This window comes from Cervus canadensis, chromosome 21 (genome assembly GCF_019320065.1).
Source record: "Cervus canadensis isolate Bull #8, Minnesota chromosome 21, ASM1932006v1, whole genome shotgun sequence".
Taxonomy (NCBI): Eukaryota; Metazoa; Chordata; class Mammalia; order Artiodactyla; family Cervidae; genus Cervus; species Cervus canadensis.
The window spans coordinates 18460745-18481450 of NC_057406.1; the positions used below are offsets into that span (position 1 = coordinate 18460745).

The 20706-nt window shown below is 40.8% G+C and overlaps 1 pseudogene; it reads right to left on the reverse strand.

Moving 5' to 3' along the window:
- Positions 1-20706, reverse strand: part of LOC122423132 — a 92784-nt pseudogene that overhangs the window by 57247 nt on the left and 14831 nt on the right.

The window sequence follows — 20706 nt, forward strand, 5'->3', positions numbered from 1 at the left end:
TTGGAAGTTCATGTTTCACATATTGCTGAAGCCTGGCTTGGAGAATTTTGAGCATTATGTTATTTGAGCAGAGGACTAGTTTAACCTAGATATGGTCAACACTACATACATATATTAATATTTGGGAACAGCACCCTTTATTCAGCAATAAACACACACTGTGTAGAGACCTCAGGAAAAAATTAGAAACTATTTAATTACATATCAATATTAAAATGACTAAATAAGTAAGCACCTTACTTCCTTTATTTTTTCTTCTGTAGGACAAACTTTTTAAAATGAGAATGTTTTTTATCTTTTCCCTGTACAACTCAAAAACAATAGTAATTAAGACACAGCGAAACCAGTCCACACCCTCTGACACCACTGTTGAGCTCCAATGTTGGTGAGGTGGCTTGGCTTTGACAGTGCATTTGAGGGTTTGCTGGCTGGGGTTTTCTGAGCTTATCCCAGGTGAAAGACTAGTTTGGTTCTGTTGCTCTGAAGAAGGAGAGTTAGCACTAGTTGTGTGGTCCCACTTGTGCTTTGAGTGACCTGCTTAATGCACCTTCTTCTCTTTTTCCCCCTTTTAGATCTACTTTCAAAAGTTGCATTTTCTGAGGCTTTCTTCCAATGCAGGGAATGTGGGTTCGATCCCTGGTTGAGGAACTAAGATCCCACATGCTCCATAGCTAGAGCCCGCATGCTACAACTAAGACCCGATGCAGCCAAATAAATTAAAAAAAAAAAAGACACAACTTTTTTAAAAGTTGCACTTTCTCTGCCCCCTCAAAACAAGTCCTACCCTGTCTTCAAAAGGGTCACATCTTTGGTCACATGGACATAGGGTCAGTGACCTCACTGCACACATTCCAAATGTTGTCATGGATGCCAAGACTGCTCTTAGGCTTTTCTTGTCTTAGCTACAGTGATGTCCCAAGCTGTTTTATATCTGATGTCTCTCCAAAGATGGGCTAGAATGTGCTCTCTAGATCCCCAGTAAAGAACTAAAAGCTTTTTTCCCCTTGTGAAGTGAGTGAAGTAGCTCAGTTGTGTCCAACTCTTTGTGACTCCCATGGACTGTAGCCTACCAGGCTCCTCCGTCCATGGGATTTTCCAGGCAAGAGTGCTAGAGTGGATTGCCATTTCCTTCTCCAGGGGATCTTCTGACCCAGGGATTGAACCCAGGTCTCCTGCATTGTAGGCAGACACTTTACCCTCTGAGCCACCAGGGAAGCCTGTTTTTCATAACTTGCAAGGCCCTGCATGATTTGTAACCAACTATTTGCATCCAAATGCTACTAACTGTGACAGGTATGGAATTCTCAAACGCTTTCCTGAAGACTGTTAGTTACGCTAGTTCCTTGTATGTGTGTGTGTGCTCAGTTGCTCAGTTGTGTCCAATTCTTTTGTAACCCCATGGACTGGAGCGCCCTAGGCTCCTCTATCCGTGGGTTTCTCCAGGCAAGAATACTAGAGTGGGTAGCCATTTCCTTCTTCGGAGGATCTTCCCAACCCAGGGATTGAACCTGTGTCTCCCACATTACAGGTGGATTCTTTACCACTGAACCACTGGGGTTCCTTGTATATATTTTTCCTTAGGAAATGCCTTGTCCTCTCTTGAGAGTCATGTGAAGACAGTGGGAAGAGCACTGATGCTGGAGTCAATAAGACCAACTTTTAAAAGATTATTTTTTTGGATGTAGACCATTTTTAAAATCTTTATTAATTTGTTACAATATTGCTTCTGTTTTATGTTTGGTTTTCTGGCTGTCAGGCATGTGGGATCTTAGCTTCCTGATCAGAGACTGAACCTGCACCCCCTGCATTGAAAAGTGAAATCTTAACCTCTGGATTGCCAGGGAAGTCCCCAAGAGCAACCTTTCCTCAAATCCTTTTTCTAATAATTGCTGTGTGACTTTAGGCAAAAATGCTTAACTTCTCTGAGCTTATATTGAGCCATACTATATGATTGCTTTGTCTAAAACAGCCAATCTCCCAGCTCTCTGTGACATCCACTTGTTTAGTTTCTTCGAATCTCTAGTCACAGTCTTATTTTCTTTATGTGTTACTTCTATCAGATTATTATTTACCATGTTTTGAAGCTGTACATGCACACAGTATAAAATTTAAAAGTTATAAGACATAGCCATGAAAAGAGTCTCTGCTCCACCTCTGATTGCCAGTTCACCAGTTCCTTGCCCTGGAGAAAAATACTGTTGCCTTACTTTCTTTCTCAGATATAAATTGTTCACAAGCAACATTTTACACAACTGCAGACATATACACACACAGGCTTCCCAGATGGCTCAGTAGAAAAGAATCTGTCTCCTAATGCAAGACATGCAGGAGACACAGGTTCAGCCCTTGGGTTGGGAAGATCCCCTGGAGTAGTAAATGGCAACCTTCTCCAGTATTCTTGCCTGGAAAATTCCATGGACAGAAGAACCTAGCGGACTACAGTCCATGGGGTTATAAAGAGTTGGACATGACTGAGCATGCACGCACACACAAACACACCTCAAGTTGTAACATAGTATACACACTGTTCTGAACTGTACTTCCCATCCCCCAATTAACAATATATCTTGAATCTATGTTTATATACTCATTAGAACTGCCTTATTCTTTTTAATGGTGGGACAGAATTCTATTTTATGGATTTAGCAATTTCTGTAACTGGTCTCCTATTAATGGAAGTTTAGATCATTTCCTTTCTTTTGCCTTTACAAACAATGCTGCAATGACTATATTTCTACAGATGTAATTTCTTGCTTTTTGAGTATTTGTAGACTTCCCAAATTGCTCTACATAAATCTGCAGATTTGTACTCCCTCCAGCAATGCATGACAAGTTTTATTTTCCTTTACATCTTTACCAATGCAGTTTTTCATCAAACATTTTGATCTTTGTGAATTAGAGAGATGAAAGGTAGTTTCTCATTGTGGCTTTAATTTGTATTTCTCTTATTAAGAATTATCTTTTCACATGCTTGAAAGTCATTTGTATTTCCTTTTCTGTGAACTGACAGTTCATAGCCTATATTCTTTTTTTATTTGTTCACTTGAAATTCTTTTTTTTCCCATTTATTTTTATTAGTTGGAGGCTAATTACTTTACAATATTGTAGTGGTTTTTGTCATACATTGACATGAAGCCTATATTCTTTTTAAAAAGAGATTGGGTGATTGATTTTTTCTTAAATAATGTGTGAGAAAAAGTTCTTTATATACCAAATAAATGAGCCATTTGTGTGTAATACAGGATGAAAGTATTTTGTCTTAGTTTGTAATTTTTCTGCTTATGTCTTTTGAAATCATTTATTCTCCATTCTAAGATTAAATTAGTTAAAGGAAAATATAAAACAACTGACCTCCAGTGAAAGGCATAATTATAGAAACACTAGGAATTAACTGGAATTGGCATTGTTGTGTCAATAAGGATGGAAAATTGGTGCATTTGCTAGAGAAACAGGGAAATGAGTGCAGTAGTTACATGTGTGAAGGCTCATCCAGGAAGCTTTAAGAATCTGTACGTATAGCACTATAGATATTCACTGACAGACTAGGGGACTTATCAAACAGCTCTAGACTCAGAACAGAGTCAGTGGTGGACAATGCTGTTGAGAGCCGAGAGCAACCTGGGAATATTCTTTGAAGATACAAAATTCTAGATAGAAGCTCACCTATGAATAATTGATTTTTTTGAGAGTGCAAGAACTTCCCCATTGATGAGAGAAATAGAATATCAGCAAGAGACTTTTTTTCCTGTGGTCTCAAAATTTTGGCTGAAACCTAAAGCTGAGAATAGTGGTGATGAAAAGTCCTATGTTTCAAAGATAGTCCTTGGTCACACCCCATAGGACTTTCCAAATGAGTCTGGGGACAGTTACCCACAGCCCATATAATGAAAAATTCAAAACCAATTACAGAGGCAAATTCTATGAGGGAATCTTTGGATGATGAGATTGCTGGCATGTTTCCCCTGCTTCAGCCCAGGCCAAGCTGGGGAGGAGCTAGGAGGGCCCCTGCTTGCTGGAGGGGGACACAGTCCTCCCCGGTCTGTGTGGCTCAGCTCTGGAAATCTGTAGACCCAGGGCTGACTGGAGAGCAAGAGAGTGCTTGTAAGAACGAGACCTATGTGCCCTGTTGTGGGCGGCATAGAAACTTCCATCTGAATGTTGCCTGGAGAGGTCTGGTGGTGGGAAGCTAGCTGAAATTGCCCCTCATGCCAGGGTAAGGAGGGGCAGATGCAGTGGATGCCAGTTGCAATTTCACCATTTGTTCAGTGGGTATAGGAGCACCCCAGGCCCAGAGGAAACAGAAGAAGGTAATGGGGTTTGAGTTGTCTGCAAAGGGGACCCCAGGAGAAAGAGATCCTGTGGAATGTTTCACCATGAGTAAAGAGGCCCTCCAAAGAGCATATCACCTGTATCAGGAAATGGTGCAGGGTGGAACTTCCTCAGGGGTGTGTCTAGCTGTGTGTGGGATCTCCTGAAACTCACTAGTATCTGGGGATCATATCAGTCTGGGGTCAACAAAAGAAGCAGAACCAGTAGGAGATACATTTAAAATATATATATTGCAAGGAATTGGTTCAGGTAATAGTGGGGCCAACTAGCAAGTCCAAAACTCACAGGGCAGGCTATCAGGAAGGGCAGACTGGGGACACTGTGTCCCCAGGAGGAATTTCTTCTTTGTCAGGGAAACTTCAATTCTGCTCTTAAGGCCTGTCAACTGATTGAATCGATCCCACCCAGAGTATGGTAATCTCCCTTGCTTAAAGTCAACTGGTTATAGACTTCGTGTGCGTGTGTGCTGAGTCGCTTCAGTTGTGTCCAACTCTTTGCGACTCCAGGGACTATAGCCCACCAGGCTCCTCTGGCCATGGAATTCTCCAGGCAAAAATACTGGAGTGTGTTGCCATGCCCTCCACCAGGGGGTCTTCCTGACTCGGGGATCAAACCCGTGTCTCCAGCATCTCCTGCATTGCCCGGGGGTTCTTTAACACTAATGCTACTTGGGAAGCACACCTTCACAGCAGCATCTAGACTAGTGCGATGGACTTCCCTGGCAGTCCAGTGGTTAAGGCTGTGCTTCCAGTGCGGGGAGGTGAGGATTTAATCCCTGGTTGGGGAACTAAGATCCCACATACTGCAGGGCACCACAAGAGAAAAAAAAAACCGAGTGTTTGATTGAATGACTGGGGACTGTTGCCTAACTGAGATGACACATCACAGGACCATCACAGGTATCAGTCACACAAAGTGACAGCTAGATAACAGAGGACCAGTAAAAAAGACTTTGTTCTTCCAATCCCCAACTCCAGAGGCTAGAGGGCTACCTCACTTCCCCACTGCTGTGGGGGAGTCTGTGAAAACAAGACTCAGAAGCCAGAGGAATGTAGCCAGAAATTTTATAAGATTGATATTTTGTTTTAGATTGGATTAAACTTTTGGTATCAATTTGTGTACACAGACATTGAGGATTGACAGAAATATTTTATTTTGTTTCTGCACATGTATAAGCAATGGCACCCCACTCCAGTGTTCTTGCCTGGAGAATCCCAGGGACGGGAGAGCCTGGTGGGCTGCCGTCTATGGGGTCGCACAGAGTCGGACACGACTGAGGCGACTAAGCAGCAGCAGTACATGTATAAACTTACTTTTTTTTAAAAATTAAAATTCATTTTTTCCTATCACATGAGTTTGGGGAAACTCAGGGAGATGATGAAGGACAGGCAAGCCTAGCATGCTGCGGGTCATGGGGTCACAAAGAGTTGGAGACGACTTAGCGATTGAACAACAACCACGGTCCTTTCCTTCCTTCCTTCTCTTTCTCATCCGCTTTAAAAAGATGGTGCTGATGAATTTACTTTCAGGGCAGTGATGGAGAAGCAGACACAGAGAACAGACCTATGGACACTGGGGGAGGGGAGGAAGGAGAGGGCGAGATGTATGGACAGAGTGACGTGGAAACTTACACTACCACATGTGAAATAGATAGCCCATGGGGATTTGCTGTATGCCTCAGGGTCAAGCAGGGGCTCTGTGGCAATCTAGAAGGGTGGGATGGGGAGGGAGGTTCAGGAGGGAGGGGACATGGGTGTACCTATGGATGATTCTTGTGATGTGTGGCAGAAAACGGCAAAATTCTGTAAAGGAATTATCCTTAAATTAAAAAATAAGCTAAAACATTAATGAACTAGCTTATCTGAACAAGTTCAGTTTACATACCCAGATTTGGGATCTTTAATAAAACAAACAAACATGTATGATGATCTCGTGTGACTTTAACTGCTCTCTTGTGGTCAAAGTCGATGATTGGCCTGATCTGAGAGTTGCTAAAGCTCTCTGTCCAAGGCCATTTCAGAGGGTATTGAGTTAACACTGCTCTTTCAGGTTTCTGTTTGTTTGTTTTATTTTTAAATCATCAATCATGGGTAGAATCTGTTATATTCAATCACTTACCTTGATTCTAGAAAAATTCTTGTGTCATTTTGACTTTACTCAGATCCCCAAAAACTTCATTTGTGATGAATCATTCCCTTTGTCACTGAACATTTTCAAACAGAAATCTAGGCTCATTTGATTAGTCAGGCTGCTTGTACACTGTATGCAGGTCACTGCCAGTTATCAACTCTAGTCCTAGAATGACAGTGAGTGAATAAGAACAAAAAACATAACATTAAGTAGCAAGGAAAGTAAAAGTATCACTAGTAATACGTGTCAGTAATGAAGAAAAGAACAAAAGAGGATAAAACAGAAACATGATATTTTAATAAACAGGTGACAGTTAATTACAGAAAATTAAGCTTTCCAGAAATTAAGAGAGAAAGGAGAAGGTGCAGGAAGAATCAAGTGCCAATCTTGTTATCATTTTGGAATGGTTCATAGTCACATACACTATGTAATTTCACTGTATGGCACAGGGACTTTGCTGGTGGTCCACTGGTTAAGGCTCTGTGCTCCCAATGCAGAGGGCCCAGGTTTGATTCCTGGCTGGGGAACTAAGATCCCACATGCCATTTGGCATGGACAAAAGGTAAAAAAAAGTGCATCTAGTAGATGGCACAGAATTATAAAGCCTCTGATGTAGTGCTAAGTCCCCAGGCCTTTTCTGTCCTTAATAAACAAATGTCATCTAATCCCCTACCCCATTTTGAAAGCAAAAGCCATGCCGTCCATTTTTCTGTTTAAGCGCCTTCTGTGTTGGGTTTTCCAAGTCGGGAAATCTTAGTGTTCTGCAGAGAACACTCGATTGGAAATCAAGAGCTTTTTCACTATTTGCCTGAAACGTAGCAATGATGTATTTGGAATATTAGCTAACTCCTCTGTTCTGTGCCTCCCTCCCAGGCCTACATCCGGCATTCAATATTCCTAAAACTTATTTTCATTAGAGGGCATTTCATCTGAATCACTTTTTATACTCTGTGTCCTTATGTACATCAGGTGGCTGCTGCCAGTGCAGCATTTCCTAAGAGTGCCTCACTATTCTCTAGATTGTTTGCCAAGATGACAACCATTTGGTAGGTCTTCAAGCTAACACTTTTTTGACCTGACTAGCAGTTGTCAAGGGAGGGTTTCAACCAACAATCAGAATTCCAGTTCCTTTTTCAAATGACTCACTGACTACAACACTGAGAGATTAAAGCTGTTTAATGGGAAGGTCAATGGGAAAGCAGCCAAGTTCATACATGAAGAAGGAATGTTGACTACCTGACAACTATTGTGTAAAACGCTGTGTGAGACTTGTTTCCAAAGATGGTTGCCTTTCTCCCATCAAATATGATCTTTAAAAACAAAGAAGCAGGGGCAGGAGCTAAGATGGAGGAGGAATAGGACGGGGAGACCACTTTCTCCCCTACAAATTCATCGAAAGATCATTTGAACGCTGAGCAAACTCCACAAAACAAGTTCTGATCGCTAGCAGAGGACATCAGGCACCCAGAAAAGCAGCCCATTGTCTTCAAAAGGAGGTAGGACAAAATATAAAAGATAAAAAGAGAGACAAAAGAGTTAGGGACGCAGATCCATCCCGGGAAGTGAGCCTTAATAGAGGAAGTTTCCAAACACCAGGAAACCCTCTCACCGGCGGGTCTGGGGGAAGTTTTTGAATCTTGGAGGGCAACCTAACTGGGAGGAAAAATAAATAAAACCCACAGATTACATGCGTAAAAGCAACACCCAGCAGAAAAGTACCCCAGACGCTTGCATCGACCACCAGCAAGTGGGGGCTGAACGGCGAGGAGCAGGTGGCATTGCTTAGGGTAAAGACTGGGCCTGTATGCCCTGAGGACAATTGGAGGGAGTTAACAAGAGATAGCAACTCAAACTGTGGGATAGGACGGGAGAGAGAGAAAATTAACCTGTGAAAAGTGCTAACCGAACACACTGCCGGCCCGTTCGCAGAACAAAGGAAGGACTGAGCAATTCCAGAGAAGAGCTAGTCTGCTGCGGACCAGCCCATCCCCTGCCAGAGGCAGGAGGCAGGGGGGAGGGGAAAGGGGCAAACTTGGCCCCAGAGACCGGCATCCCCTACCAAACTGCAAACAGGCTTCCAGTTTCTAACCAAAGACTTCCTGAGATTCTGGATGGTTGACATCCACCGGGAGGGTTGCAGCCGGAGATCAGCTCCCCAGAAGAGACACAAGGTGCACTGGACTGGTGCGCCCGGAAACCGAGGCTGGGACGGGGAGGGGAGAAGTCGCGCTGCACCTAAAGAGAGTGCGCTCCTCAAGCTCCTGGCTCCCTGAGCTGCTTGGACGGTGGGGAGGGGGGCACAAAAATGCAGGCCCAACCGAGTCTGCGCCTTTGTGGAGTACCCGAGAACATGAACCTGAGTGGCTTAGACCTGGGAAGTGCACGCAACTCAGGACCCGCTTCCTATAGAGCAGCCTGGAGCCTGAACAGTGTAGCCGGGGAAAGCACACACGCCGTGAGCAGGGGCAAACCCAGTGTGGCCGGAACACTGCGAGTGCTCCCCACACAGGCCAGTGACATTTGTCTGCAGCGCCCCTCCCTCCCCACAGCACGACTGAACAAGCGAACCTAAAGAAGAGACCACCTCCGCCCGCCTGTGTCAGGGTGGAAATTAGACACTGAAGAGACCTGCAAATAGAAGCCAAATAAACAAAGGGAACCGCTTTAGAAGTGACAGGTGCAACAGATTAAAATCTCTGTAGTTAACACCGACTACACTGGAAAGGGCCTATAGATATTGAGAAGTGTAAGCTGGAACAAGGAACTATCTGAAACAGAACTGAACTCACACTGCCTGCAACAGCTCCAGAGAAATTCTTAGATATATTTTTACTATTATTATTTTTTTAATTAAAATTTTTTCTTTTTCTTCTTTTAAAGTCCTCTATTACTCCTTAATTTTCATTTTTATAACCCACTATAACCTTGAAAAAAAAGGACCCTATTTTTAAAGTGAACTTCATATATATTTCTTAAATTTTTTGTTTCTGTTTTTTTTAAATATTGTATTTGTAAGAGTCTAACCTCTATTCTAGATTTTTAATCTTAGTTTTTTTAGTATTTGATATAAATTTTGGACATTTAAGAATCCAACCTTCAGTACCCATTTTTACTCAGGAGTGTGATTACTGGTTTGATTACTCTCTCCCCCTTTTGACTCTCCTTTTTCTCCCCCAGATCACCTCTATTTCCTCCCTCCCCCTTCACTTCTCAATCCAATTCTGTGAATCTCTGTGGGTGTTCTAGGCTGTGGAGAACACTTAGGGAACAGAGTACTGCCTAGATCTGCCTCTCTTCTCTTGAATTCCACCCCCCGCCCCTTCTCCTCCTGGTCACCTCTATCTCCTTCCTCCCTCTCCTCTTCTTCATGTAACTTTGTGAACCTCTCTGGGTGTCCCTCACTGTGGAGAATCTTTTCACCATTAACCTAGAAGTTCTGTTATTAGTGCTGTATGGATGGAGAAGTCTTGAGGCTACTGGAAGAATAAGACTGAAATCCAGAGGCAAGAGGCTTAAGCCCCAAACCTGAGAACACCAGAGAACTCCTGACTACAGGGAACATTAATTAATAAGAGATCATCCAAAAGCCTCCATACCTACACTGAAACCAACCACCAGCCAAGAGCCAATAAGTTCCAAAGCAAGACATACCATGCAAATTCTCCAGCAACGCAGGAACATAGCCCTGATCATCAATATACAGGCTGCCCAGAGTCACACCAAACCAATAGACCCATCTCAAAACTCACTACTGGACACTCCATTGCACTTCGGAGAGAAGAAATCCAGCTCCACCCACCAGAACACCGACACAAGCTTCCCTAACCAGGAAACCTCAACAAGCCAATTGTCCAACCCTACCCACTGGGAGAAACCTCCACAATAAAAAGGAACCACAGACTACCAGAATACAGAAAGACCACCCCAAACACAGCAGTCTAAATAAGATGAAAAGGCAGAGAAATACCCAACAGGTAAAGGAACATGAAAAATGCCCACCAAACCAAACAAAAGAGGAGGAGATAGCAAATTTACCTGAAAAAGAATTTAGAATAATGATAATAAAAATGATCCAAAATCTTGAAAACAAAATGGAGTTACAGATAAATAGCCTGGAGACAAGGATTGAGAAGATGCAAGAAATGTTTAACAAGGACCTAGAAGAAATAAAAAAGAGTCAATTAAAAATGAATAGTGCAATAAATGAGATAAAAAACACTCTGGAGGGAACAAAGAGTAGAATAACAGAGGCAGAAGATAGGATAAGTGAGGTAGAAGATAAAATGGTGGAAATAAATGAAGCAGAGAGGAAAAAAGAAAAAAGAATCAAAAGAAATGAGGACAACCTCAGGGACCTCTGGGACAATGTGAAACACCCCAACTCCTATGACTCGAATCATAGGAGTCCCAGAAGAAGAAGACAAAAAGAAAGGCCACAAGAAAATACTCGAGGAGATAATAGCTGAAAACTTCCCTAAAATGGGGAAGGAAATAGTCACACAAGTCCAAGAAACCCAGAGAGTCCCAAACAGGATAAACCCAAGGCGAAACACCCCAAGACACATATTAATCAAATTAACCAAGATCAAGCACAAAGAACAAATATTAAAAGCAGCAAGGGAGAAACAACATATAACACACAAGGGGATTCCCATAAGGATAACAGCTGATCTTTCACTAGAAACTCTTCAGGTCAGAAGGGAATGGCAGGACACACTTAAAGCAATGAAAGAGAATAACCTACAACCCAGATTACTGTACCCAGCAAGGATCTCATTCAGATATGAAGGAGAAATCAAAAGCTTTACAGACAAGCAAAAGCTGAGAGAATTCAGCACCACCAAGCCAGCTCTCCAACAAATGCTAAAGGATCTTCTCTAGATAGGAAACACAGAAAAGTTGTATGAACGTGAACCCAAAACAACAAAGTAAATGGCAATGGGATCATACTTATTAATAATTTAAATGTAAATGGGTTGAATGCCCCAACCAAAAGACAGACTGGCTGAATGGATACAAAAGCAAGACCCCTATATACGCTGTCTACAAGATACTCACCTCAAAACAAGGGACACATACAGACTGAAAGTGAAGGGCTGGAAAAAAAATATTTCACACAAACGGAGACCAAAAGAAAGCAGGAGTTCCAATACTCATATCAGATAAAATAGACTTTAAAATAAAGACTGTGAAAAGAGACAAAGAAGGACACTACATAATGATCAAAGGTTCAATCCAAGAAGAAGATATAACAATTATAAATATATATGCACCCAACATAGGAGCACTGCAATATGTAAGGTAATTGCTAACAAGTATGAAAGGGGAAGTTAACAATAACACAATAATAGTGGGTGACTTTAATACCAACTCACACCTATGGGTAGATCAACTAAACAGAAAATTAACAAGGAAACACAAACTTTAAATGACACAATGGACCAGCTAGACCTAATTGATATCACCCCAAAACAATCAATTTCACCTTTTTCTCAAGTGCACATGGAAGCTTCTCCAGAATAGATCACATCCTGGGCCATAAATCTAGCCTTGATAAATTTTAAAAAATTGAAATCATTCCAGTCATCTTTTCTGACCACAGTGCAGTAAGATTAGATCTCAATTACAGGAAAAAAAAAAAAAAAACTGTAAAAAATTCCGACATATGGAGGCTAAATATCACACTTCTGAATAACCCACAAATCATAGAAGAAATCAAAAAAGAAATAAAAATATGCATAGAAACGAATGAAAATGAAAACACAACAACCCAAAACTTATGGGACACTGTAAGAGCAGTGCTAAGGGGAAGGTTCATAGCATTACAGGCTTACCTCAAGAAACAAGAAAAAAGTCAAATAAATAACCTAACTCTACACCTAAAGCAACTAGAGAAGGAAGAAATGAAGAACCCCACGGTTAGTGGAAGGAAAGAAATCTTAAAAATTAGGGCAGAAATAAATGCAAAGAAACAAAAGAGACCATAGCAAAAATCAACAAAGCTAAAAGCTGGTTTTTTGAAAAAGTGAATAGAATTGAGAAACCATTAGCCAGACGCATCAAGAAACAAAGGGAGAAGAACCAAATCAACAAAATTAGAAATGAAAATGGAGAGATCACAACAGACAACACTGAAATACAAAGGATCATAAGAGACTACTACCAGCAGCTCTATGCCAATAAAATGGACAACTTGGAAGAAATGGAAAAATTCTTAGAAAAGTACAACTTTCCAAAACTGAACCAGGAAGAAATAGAAGATGTTAACAGACCCATCACAAGCATGGAAATCGAAACTGTAATCAGAAATCTTCCAACAAACAAAAGCCCAGGACCCGATGGCTTCACAGCTGAATTCTACCAAAAATTTAGAGAAGAGCTAACACCTATCGTACTCAGACTCTTCCAGAAAATTGCAGAAGAAGGTAAACTTCCAAACTCATTCTATGAGGCCACCATCTCCCTAATTCCAAAACCAGACAAAGATGCCACAAAAAAAGAAAACTACAGGCCAATATCACTGATGAACTTAGATGCAAAAATCCTTAACAAAATTTTAGCAAACAGAATCCAACAGCATATTAAAAAGATCATACATCATGACCAAGTGGGCTTTGTCCCAGGAATGCAAGGATTCTTTAATATCTGCAAATCAATCAGTGTAATACACCACAATAATAAATTGAAAGATAAAAACCATATGATTACAGTGCGGAGATTTCTTAAAAAACTGGAAATAAAACTGCCATATGACCCAGCAATCCCACTTCCGGGCATACACACCGAGGAAACAAGATCTGAAAGAGACACGTGCACCCCAATGTTCATCGCAGCACTGTTTATAATAGCCAGGACATGGAAGCAACCTAGATGTCCATCAGCAGACGAATGGATAAGGAAGCTGTGGTACATATACACCATGGAATATTACTCAGCCATAAAAAGAATTCATTTGAATCAGTTCTAATGAGATGGATGAAACTGGAGCCCATTATACAGAGTGAAGTAAGCCAGAAAGATAAAGACCAATACAGTATACTAACACATATATATGGAATTTAGAAAGATGGTAATGATAACCCTATATGCAAAACAGAAAAAGAGACACAGATGTACAGAACAGACTTTTGGACTCTGTGGGAGAAGGCGAGGGTGGGATGTTTGGAGAGAACAGCATCGAAACATGTATATTATCAAGGGTGAAACAGATCACCAGCCCAGGTTGGATGCATGAGACAAGTGCTCGGGCCTGGTGCACTGGGAAGACGCAGAGGGATGGGATGGAGAGGGAGGTGGGAGGGGGGATCGGGATGGGGAATACATGTAAATCCATGGCTGATTCATGTCACTGTATGGCAAAAACCACTACAATATTGTAAAGTAATTAACCTCCAACTAATAAAGATAAATGGAAAAAAAAACCCCGTATGATTATTTAAATAGATGCAGAAAAAGCCTTTGACAAAATTCAACATCCATTTATGATAAAAACCCTCCAGAAAGCAGGAATAGAAGGAACATAACTCAACATATTAAAAGCTATATATGACAAACCCACAGCAAACATTATCCTCAATGGTGAAAAATTGAAAGCATTTCCCCTAAAGTCAAGAACAAAGCAAGGGTGCCCACTCTCACCACTACTATTCAGCATAGTTTTGGAAGTTTTGGCCACAGCAATCAGTGCAGAAAAAGAAATAAAAGGAATCCAGATAGGAAAAGAAGAAGTGAAACTCTCACAGTTTGCAGAGGACATGATCCTCTACATAGAAAACCCTAAAGATTCCACCAGAAAATTACTAGAGCTAATCAATGAATATAGTAAAGTTGCAGGATATAAAATTAACATGCAGAAATCCCTTGCATTCTTATACACTAACAATGAGAAAACAGAAAGAGAAATTAAGGAAACAATACCATTCACCACTGCAACAAAAAGAATAAAATACTTAGGAGTATATCTACCTAAAGAAACAAAAGACCTATACATAGAAAACTATAAAACACTGATGAAAGAAATCAGAGAGGACACAAATAGATGGAGAAATACACCGTGTTCATGGATTTGGAGAAATCAATATAGTGAAAATGAATATACTACCCGAAGCAATCTATAGATTCAATGCACTCTCTATCAAGCTACCAACAGTATTCTTCACAAAACTAGAACAAACAATTTCCCAATTTGTATGGAAATACAAAAAACCTCGAATAGCCAAAGCAATCTTAAGAAAGAAGAATGGAACTGGAGGAATCAACCTGCCTCACTTCAGGCTCTACTACAAAGCCACAGTCATCAAGAGAGTATGGTACTGGCACAAAGACAGAAATATACATCAATGGAACAGAATAGAAAGCCAAGAGATAAATCCACGTACCTATGGACAACTTATCTTTGACAATGGAGGCAAGAATATACAATAGAAAGAAGACAACGTTTTTAACAAATGGTGCTGGGAAAACTGGTCAACCACTTGTAAAAGAATGAAACTAGAACACTTTCTAACACCATACACAAAAATAAACTCAAAATGGATTAAAGATCTAAATGTAAGACCAGAAACTATAAAACTCCTAGAGGAGAACATAGGCAAAACACTCTCTGACATAAATCACAGCAGGATCCTCTATGACCCACCTCCCAGAATATTGGAAATAAAAGCAAAAATAAACAAATGGGACCTAATGAAACTTAAAAGCTTTTGCACAACAAAGGAAACTATAAGCAAGGTGAAAAGACAGCCTTCAGAATGGGAGAAAATAATAGCAAACAAAGCAACAGACAAAGGATTAATCTCAAAAATATACAAGCAACTCCTGCAGCTCAATTCCAGAAAAATAAAAGAACCCAATCAAAAAATGGGCCAAAGAACTAAACAGATATTTCTCCAAAGAAGACATACAGATGGCTAATAGACACATGAAAAGATGTTCAACATCACTCATTATCAGAGAAATGCAAATCAAAACCACAATGAGGTACCTTTACACGCCAGTCAGGATGGCTGTTATCCAAAAGTCTACAAGCAATAAATGCTGGAGAGGGTGTGGAGAAAAGGGAACCCTCTTACACTGTTGGTGGGAATGCAAACTAGTACAGCTGCTATGGAGAACAGTGTGGAGATTCCTTATAAAACTGGAAATAGAACTGGAATATGACCCAGCAATCCCACTTCTGGGCATACACACTGAGGAAACCAGATCTGAAAAAAACACGTGTACCCCAATGTTCATTGCATCACTGTTTATAATAGCCAGGACATGGAAGCAACCTAGATGCCTATCATCAGATGAATGGATAAGAAATCCATGGTACATATACATGATGGAATATTACTCAGCCATTAAAAAGAATACATTTGAATCAGTTCTAATGAGATGGATGAAACTGGAGCCCATTATACGGAGTGAAGTAAGCCAGAAAGATAAACACCAATACAGTATACTAACGCATATATATGGAATTTAAAAAGATGGTTAACAATCACCCTATATGCAAGACAGAAAAAGAGACACAAATGTATAGAGCAGAATTTTGGACTCTGTGGGAGAAGGTGAGGGTGGGATGATCTGAGAGAATAGCATTGAAACATGAATATTATCAAGTGTGAAACAGATCGCCAGCCCAGGTTGGATGCATGAGACAAGTACTCAGGGCTGGTGCACTGGGAAGACCCAGAGGGAAGGGATGGGGAGGGAGGTGGGAGGGGGGATCAGGATGGGGAACATATATAAATCCATGGCTGATTCATGTCAATGTATGGCAAAAACCACTATAATATTGTAAAGTAACTAGCCTCCAACTAATAAAAATAAATGAAAAAAAACACAACGACAACAAAGAAGCAAATGCCTTCATTGAGTATAGCTGATGTCCATGAACTACACCTATTTGAAGTGTATAAAATAATGAACCACAGGCTCTTTTGTCCTTGCTACTCCCCCATCAAGAACTAGAGTCCATTTTCCCTACTCTTCATCTGGGATTGAATATTTATTGCACTTACCTTTCTTTGTCTCCTCATCATTTATTGAGTTTGTGCACAGATGTCTTGTAAGTTCAGATTTCTTTAGCAACTAGGGATTCCCTGGCAGTCCAGTGGTTTGGACTTGTGCTTTCAATGCAGGAGCCTGGATTCAATCTGCAGTTAGGGAACTAAAATCCTTCATGCCATGTAGCATGGCCCAAGAAAACCCCACAAAGAACTGAAAAAACAAAAAACAAAACAACCCACCAAATTTCTTCAGAATCTATACTTGAAGAGTAGTACTTAAGGAGCTTCACCCACAAACCCCATTCACACCTGATTTTGATGCTGAGATCCTAGTGCATCCATAATAAGGTGAGAATTTCTGGGGAGAGGCTAAAAATATTTTGTATGTAGGGGAAAGAAGTGATTTTGCAGTCAAATGGCAGATTTAGCAAAATGTGTTTCCAAAGGTGGCTACAACAATTCCTCCATCGACATGGTCTTCTGTAATGTGATCTTACTACTCCTTCAGGAAAGAGTCTGTTTGACTTTCTCTTGAATATAAGCTAGACCCTGTGATGCTCTTGATCAATTGAATGTAATAAAAGTGATTCTATGTGACTTCTGGGGTAGTTCATAAATAGTGTTTCAGCTTCTGCTTTTGTTTCTGGGGAGCACTGAGTTGCCCTGTAACAGGTCCAGGAACCCTATTGGAGAAGAGACAAGGAGGAGCCCTGAGCCACTTGGAGAGGGGGGCGACCCCAGAAGTCCAAGAATCCCAGTGGAGCCTTTGGATAAATCCAGTCCCAGCTGCTATCAGCCTGCAATTTCATGAGAGAACCGTGGCAGGACCATCTGAAGAATCCCCTGAAGAAGCTCAGTCAATCCATGAAACTGTAAAATACAATAAAATTGTTGCTTTTTAAGCTTATTGAATTTTGGAGTCATTTGTTATGCAACAATACATAAATAAAATAGATATTACCCACTGTAGGATGTGTCCCAATTTCAGGGATGTTAAAGTGTGAAAAATGTGCTCCCCATACACGCACACAGACACACAGACACACACACACACAAACACATCACTACTCCCAGAATGCAATTCTGTGGACCAGTAAGGACAATCTGTGTGCTAGTTAGTTACCTTGCTTTCTTATCTTCTTACTATAAATTTCTGTGATTATTTTATTCCTCTCCTTCTCTCTTCTCTTGCCTAACTTTTAGATTTTTTGCCAAATTTTTTACAGTAAAGCCGCAGTGCTCACATTTTTTTAACCTCTGCTGCCACCCTGTGGTTATTTTTCATTACTGTACGTGAAAAGAGGGCATCTTAGGGCATCTGCTAAGGTATCAGGTCAGGCACAAGTGTAGCCGAAGAACACCAAAAAAAAAAAAAAAAGGAAGGAAAAACTGGAAGAACATCCAAGATGGTCTCAGGATCGGAGGCATGAATCTAGTATATGCTACATATGTGCCTCCAATGTATCAGTATTTATCCTTTAAAATCTTTTCAGTATGTCTAACCTTACCTTAGTAGTTCCCCATTTCTCATCTTAGTTCAAACTAAGATGCATAATTAATCACATTAATTGTTGATTCTGCCTTGCCATGAGTGTCAATTATGGCTTTTAATGGCCTTGGGAAAAGAAATGCATAGGAAGCTGAACCTATTGATGGTAGGCTCACACATTAAAATGTCTTTGTATATTTTCATGTTGGTCTAGAACTTGTCAGACTGGTGTGAAGCATTTTGGCTTTCTTTAAGTGGCAAAAATGAAAGTATCAATTTTAAGAAGTAGAATATATTCACAGCCCATTTTCCACAAGAAATAAGGACTATTAATCTCCTTGTCACCCATCTTTACCTCTCTCACCCCTCTTTGTGGCTTCTTACTATCTCAAATTAAATCTGATTATGCTACTAAGAAGAACCAAAGAGCCTCTTGATGAAAGTGAAAGAGGATAGTGAAAAAGTTGGTGATGAAGATTTTAGAGTAGGAACCTGAGGAGTTAGAGAAGAGATCCTTAGAGTAATGAAAATTTATCAGATTTTTAAACAATTAAAACAATTCAGGGACTTCCCTGGTGGTCTGACAGCTAAGATTCCACACTCCCAATGCAGGGGGCCTGGATTCCATCCCTAGTCAGGAAACTAGATCCCACATGCTGCAACTGAGTTTGCATACTGCAACTAAAGATTCTGCATGCTGCAAGGAAGACAGAAGGTCCTGTGTGCTGCAACTAAGACCCAGCACAGCCAAATAAATAAATATTTAGAAAAAAATGGTTCATGTGGCTCCATAATGTCTAATATATGGATCTGCTCAGAGTGAAAGAGAATTTTTTCTTTTTAACCAAAAAGTTCTTGTTTTGGCCATGCCATTCAGCATGCGGGATCTTAGTTCCCTGATTAGGACAAACCCACATCATCTCGGTGGAAGCTCAGAATCCTAACCACTGGACTGCCAGGAAGTGCCCAGAAATTCTTTTTATTGGTGGACTGACCCTATCTATATTAGTGTTTCCGAACAGTTAGAAAACATTTTTCAAAGTATAAACATTCATGTACAAAATCAGAGTGGTTCTTGTATTGCTAATGAAATTGATTACATTATGATGAAACTAACTATGATTAACACTTCTAGACCAACAACATATCTCTCTGTCTATATCTATATATGTATATATCTATCTACTTACCTATCTATCTATTTACCAACATCTAATTTTTGGTATATATTTATGTTAAGATGAGGTTGGCATAATCATTGGCCAACTCCTGGGAACACTTCCTACCCTTAATCAGCAACTTTCAACTAAGCTTCTAGGTTATCGAGCCTGTTTGTGGAAAAGCGTGTCTAGAACTCACATAGAACTCACATTCGACACCTGAGTAAACATGTGCCTTGGGGAAGTTTCTTCATTTATAAGATAGAAATAATAAAACCTATCTCCCTAGAATTGTTATGGAGACTGAGTGTCTACCTGAAGCAGACAGAAATACTCATATTCCCATTTTAGCACAAACAAATCCATATTCCCTGAAATGCTCATATTTCCCCCACCCACCATGCTTCTGACACTCCAGATTCCAGGGAAGACTGCAATGAGGAAAGAGACTTTATAATATTACCTAATGGAACCGGAAGAATGTGCTTTTCAAGGAGGCTTCCCTTACGATCACTTTTTTCGTATCAGGTACCTCCCAGGTGAAGAGACCCAAGTAAGAGTAATGTCCACCTGCATGTGTCTAGCAAGGCTGCAGGGCTCTTACCTGTCCCACGTAAATCAGGACATTGTTGTTGCTCACTTCTATCCTGCTCACGTGGTGCGAGTTATCAAGCTGAGGCAAATGAGAGAAATCACCAGTGTTACTGAATAAATGAAGCCCTTGGGGTACTGGGGGCTTCCCTGATAGCTCAGTTGGTAAAGAATCTGTCTGCAATGCAGGAGACCCCAGTTCAATTCCTGGGTCTGGAAGATCTGCTGGAGAAGGGATAGGTTACCCATTCCAGTATTCTTGACTTCCCTTGTGGCTCAACTAATAGACTCTGCGGACTCTGCCTGCCACGGGGGAGACCTGGGTTCGATCCCTAAGTTGGGAAGATTCCCTGGAGAAGGGAAAGGTTACCCACTCCAGTATTCTGGCCTGGAGAATTCCATGGACTTATAGAGTCAGACACAACTGAGCGACTTTCACTTTGGGGTACTAAGAGACAAGCAGATTGTGTGAAGTCTATACAAAGAAGCTGAGATTAAATTCCTTGAGATGGGATTTGCAGATACTTATCCAGTAGAATGGAAACATATATGGAAAATTGTGACTACCAATACATCAGAAGCAAGACTGAGTCTTTATGACTCAGGAATAGATACCCTTGGCTTTGGTTTGAAGGTAAGGGAGAAGTATTCTCAAATTGGATAGCTGTTCATCTGAGATTATTTATGAAGGTGTCTTTTTCTTTCTAAAGTTGCAACTAATAATAATAGTTTACATTTATTCAAACATAGCTCTGAGCATTCATCGTGGCTTTATCTTGTTCAGTTCTCCTCACAACTCTATGAGACAGACACTGTTATCCCCATTTTACAGAAGAAAAGACTGAGGCATAGCAAAGTGAAGTGTCGTGTCTGAAGTCACACAGTAAATAATCAAGCCAGGACTTGAGCAGGAAGTCTGGCCCCAGAGCTTGTGTTCTTATCTGCTAGGGTGCTCTGCTGTCTGCATGAAAAATTTACTCCTGGGTGTGGAGCTGAAGGTATCTTTATTTAT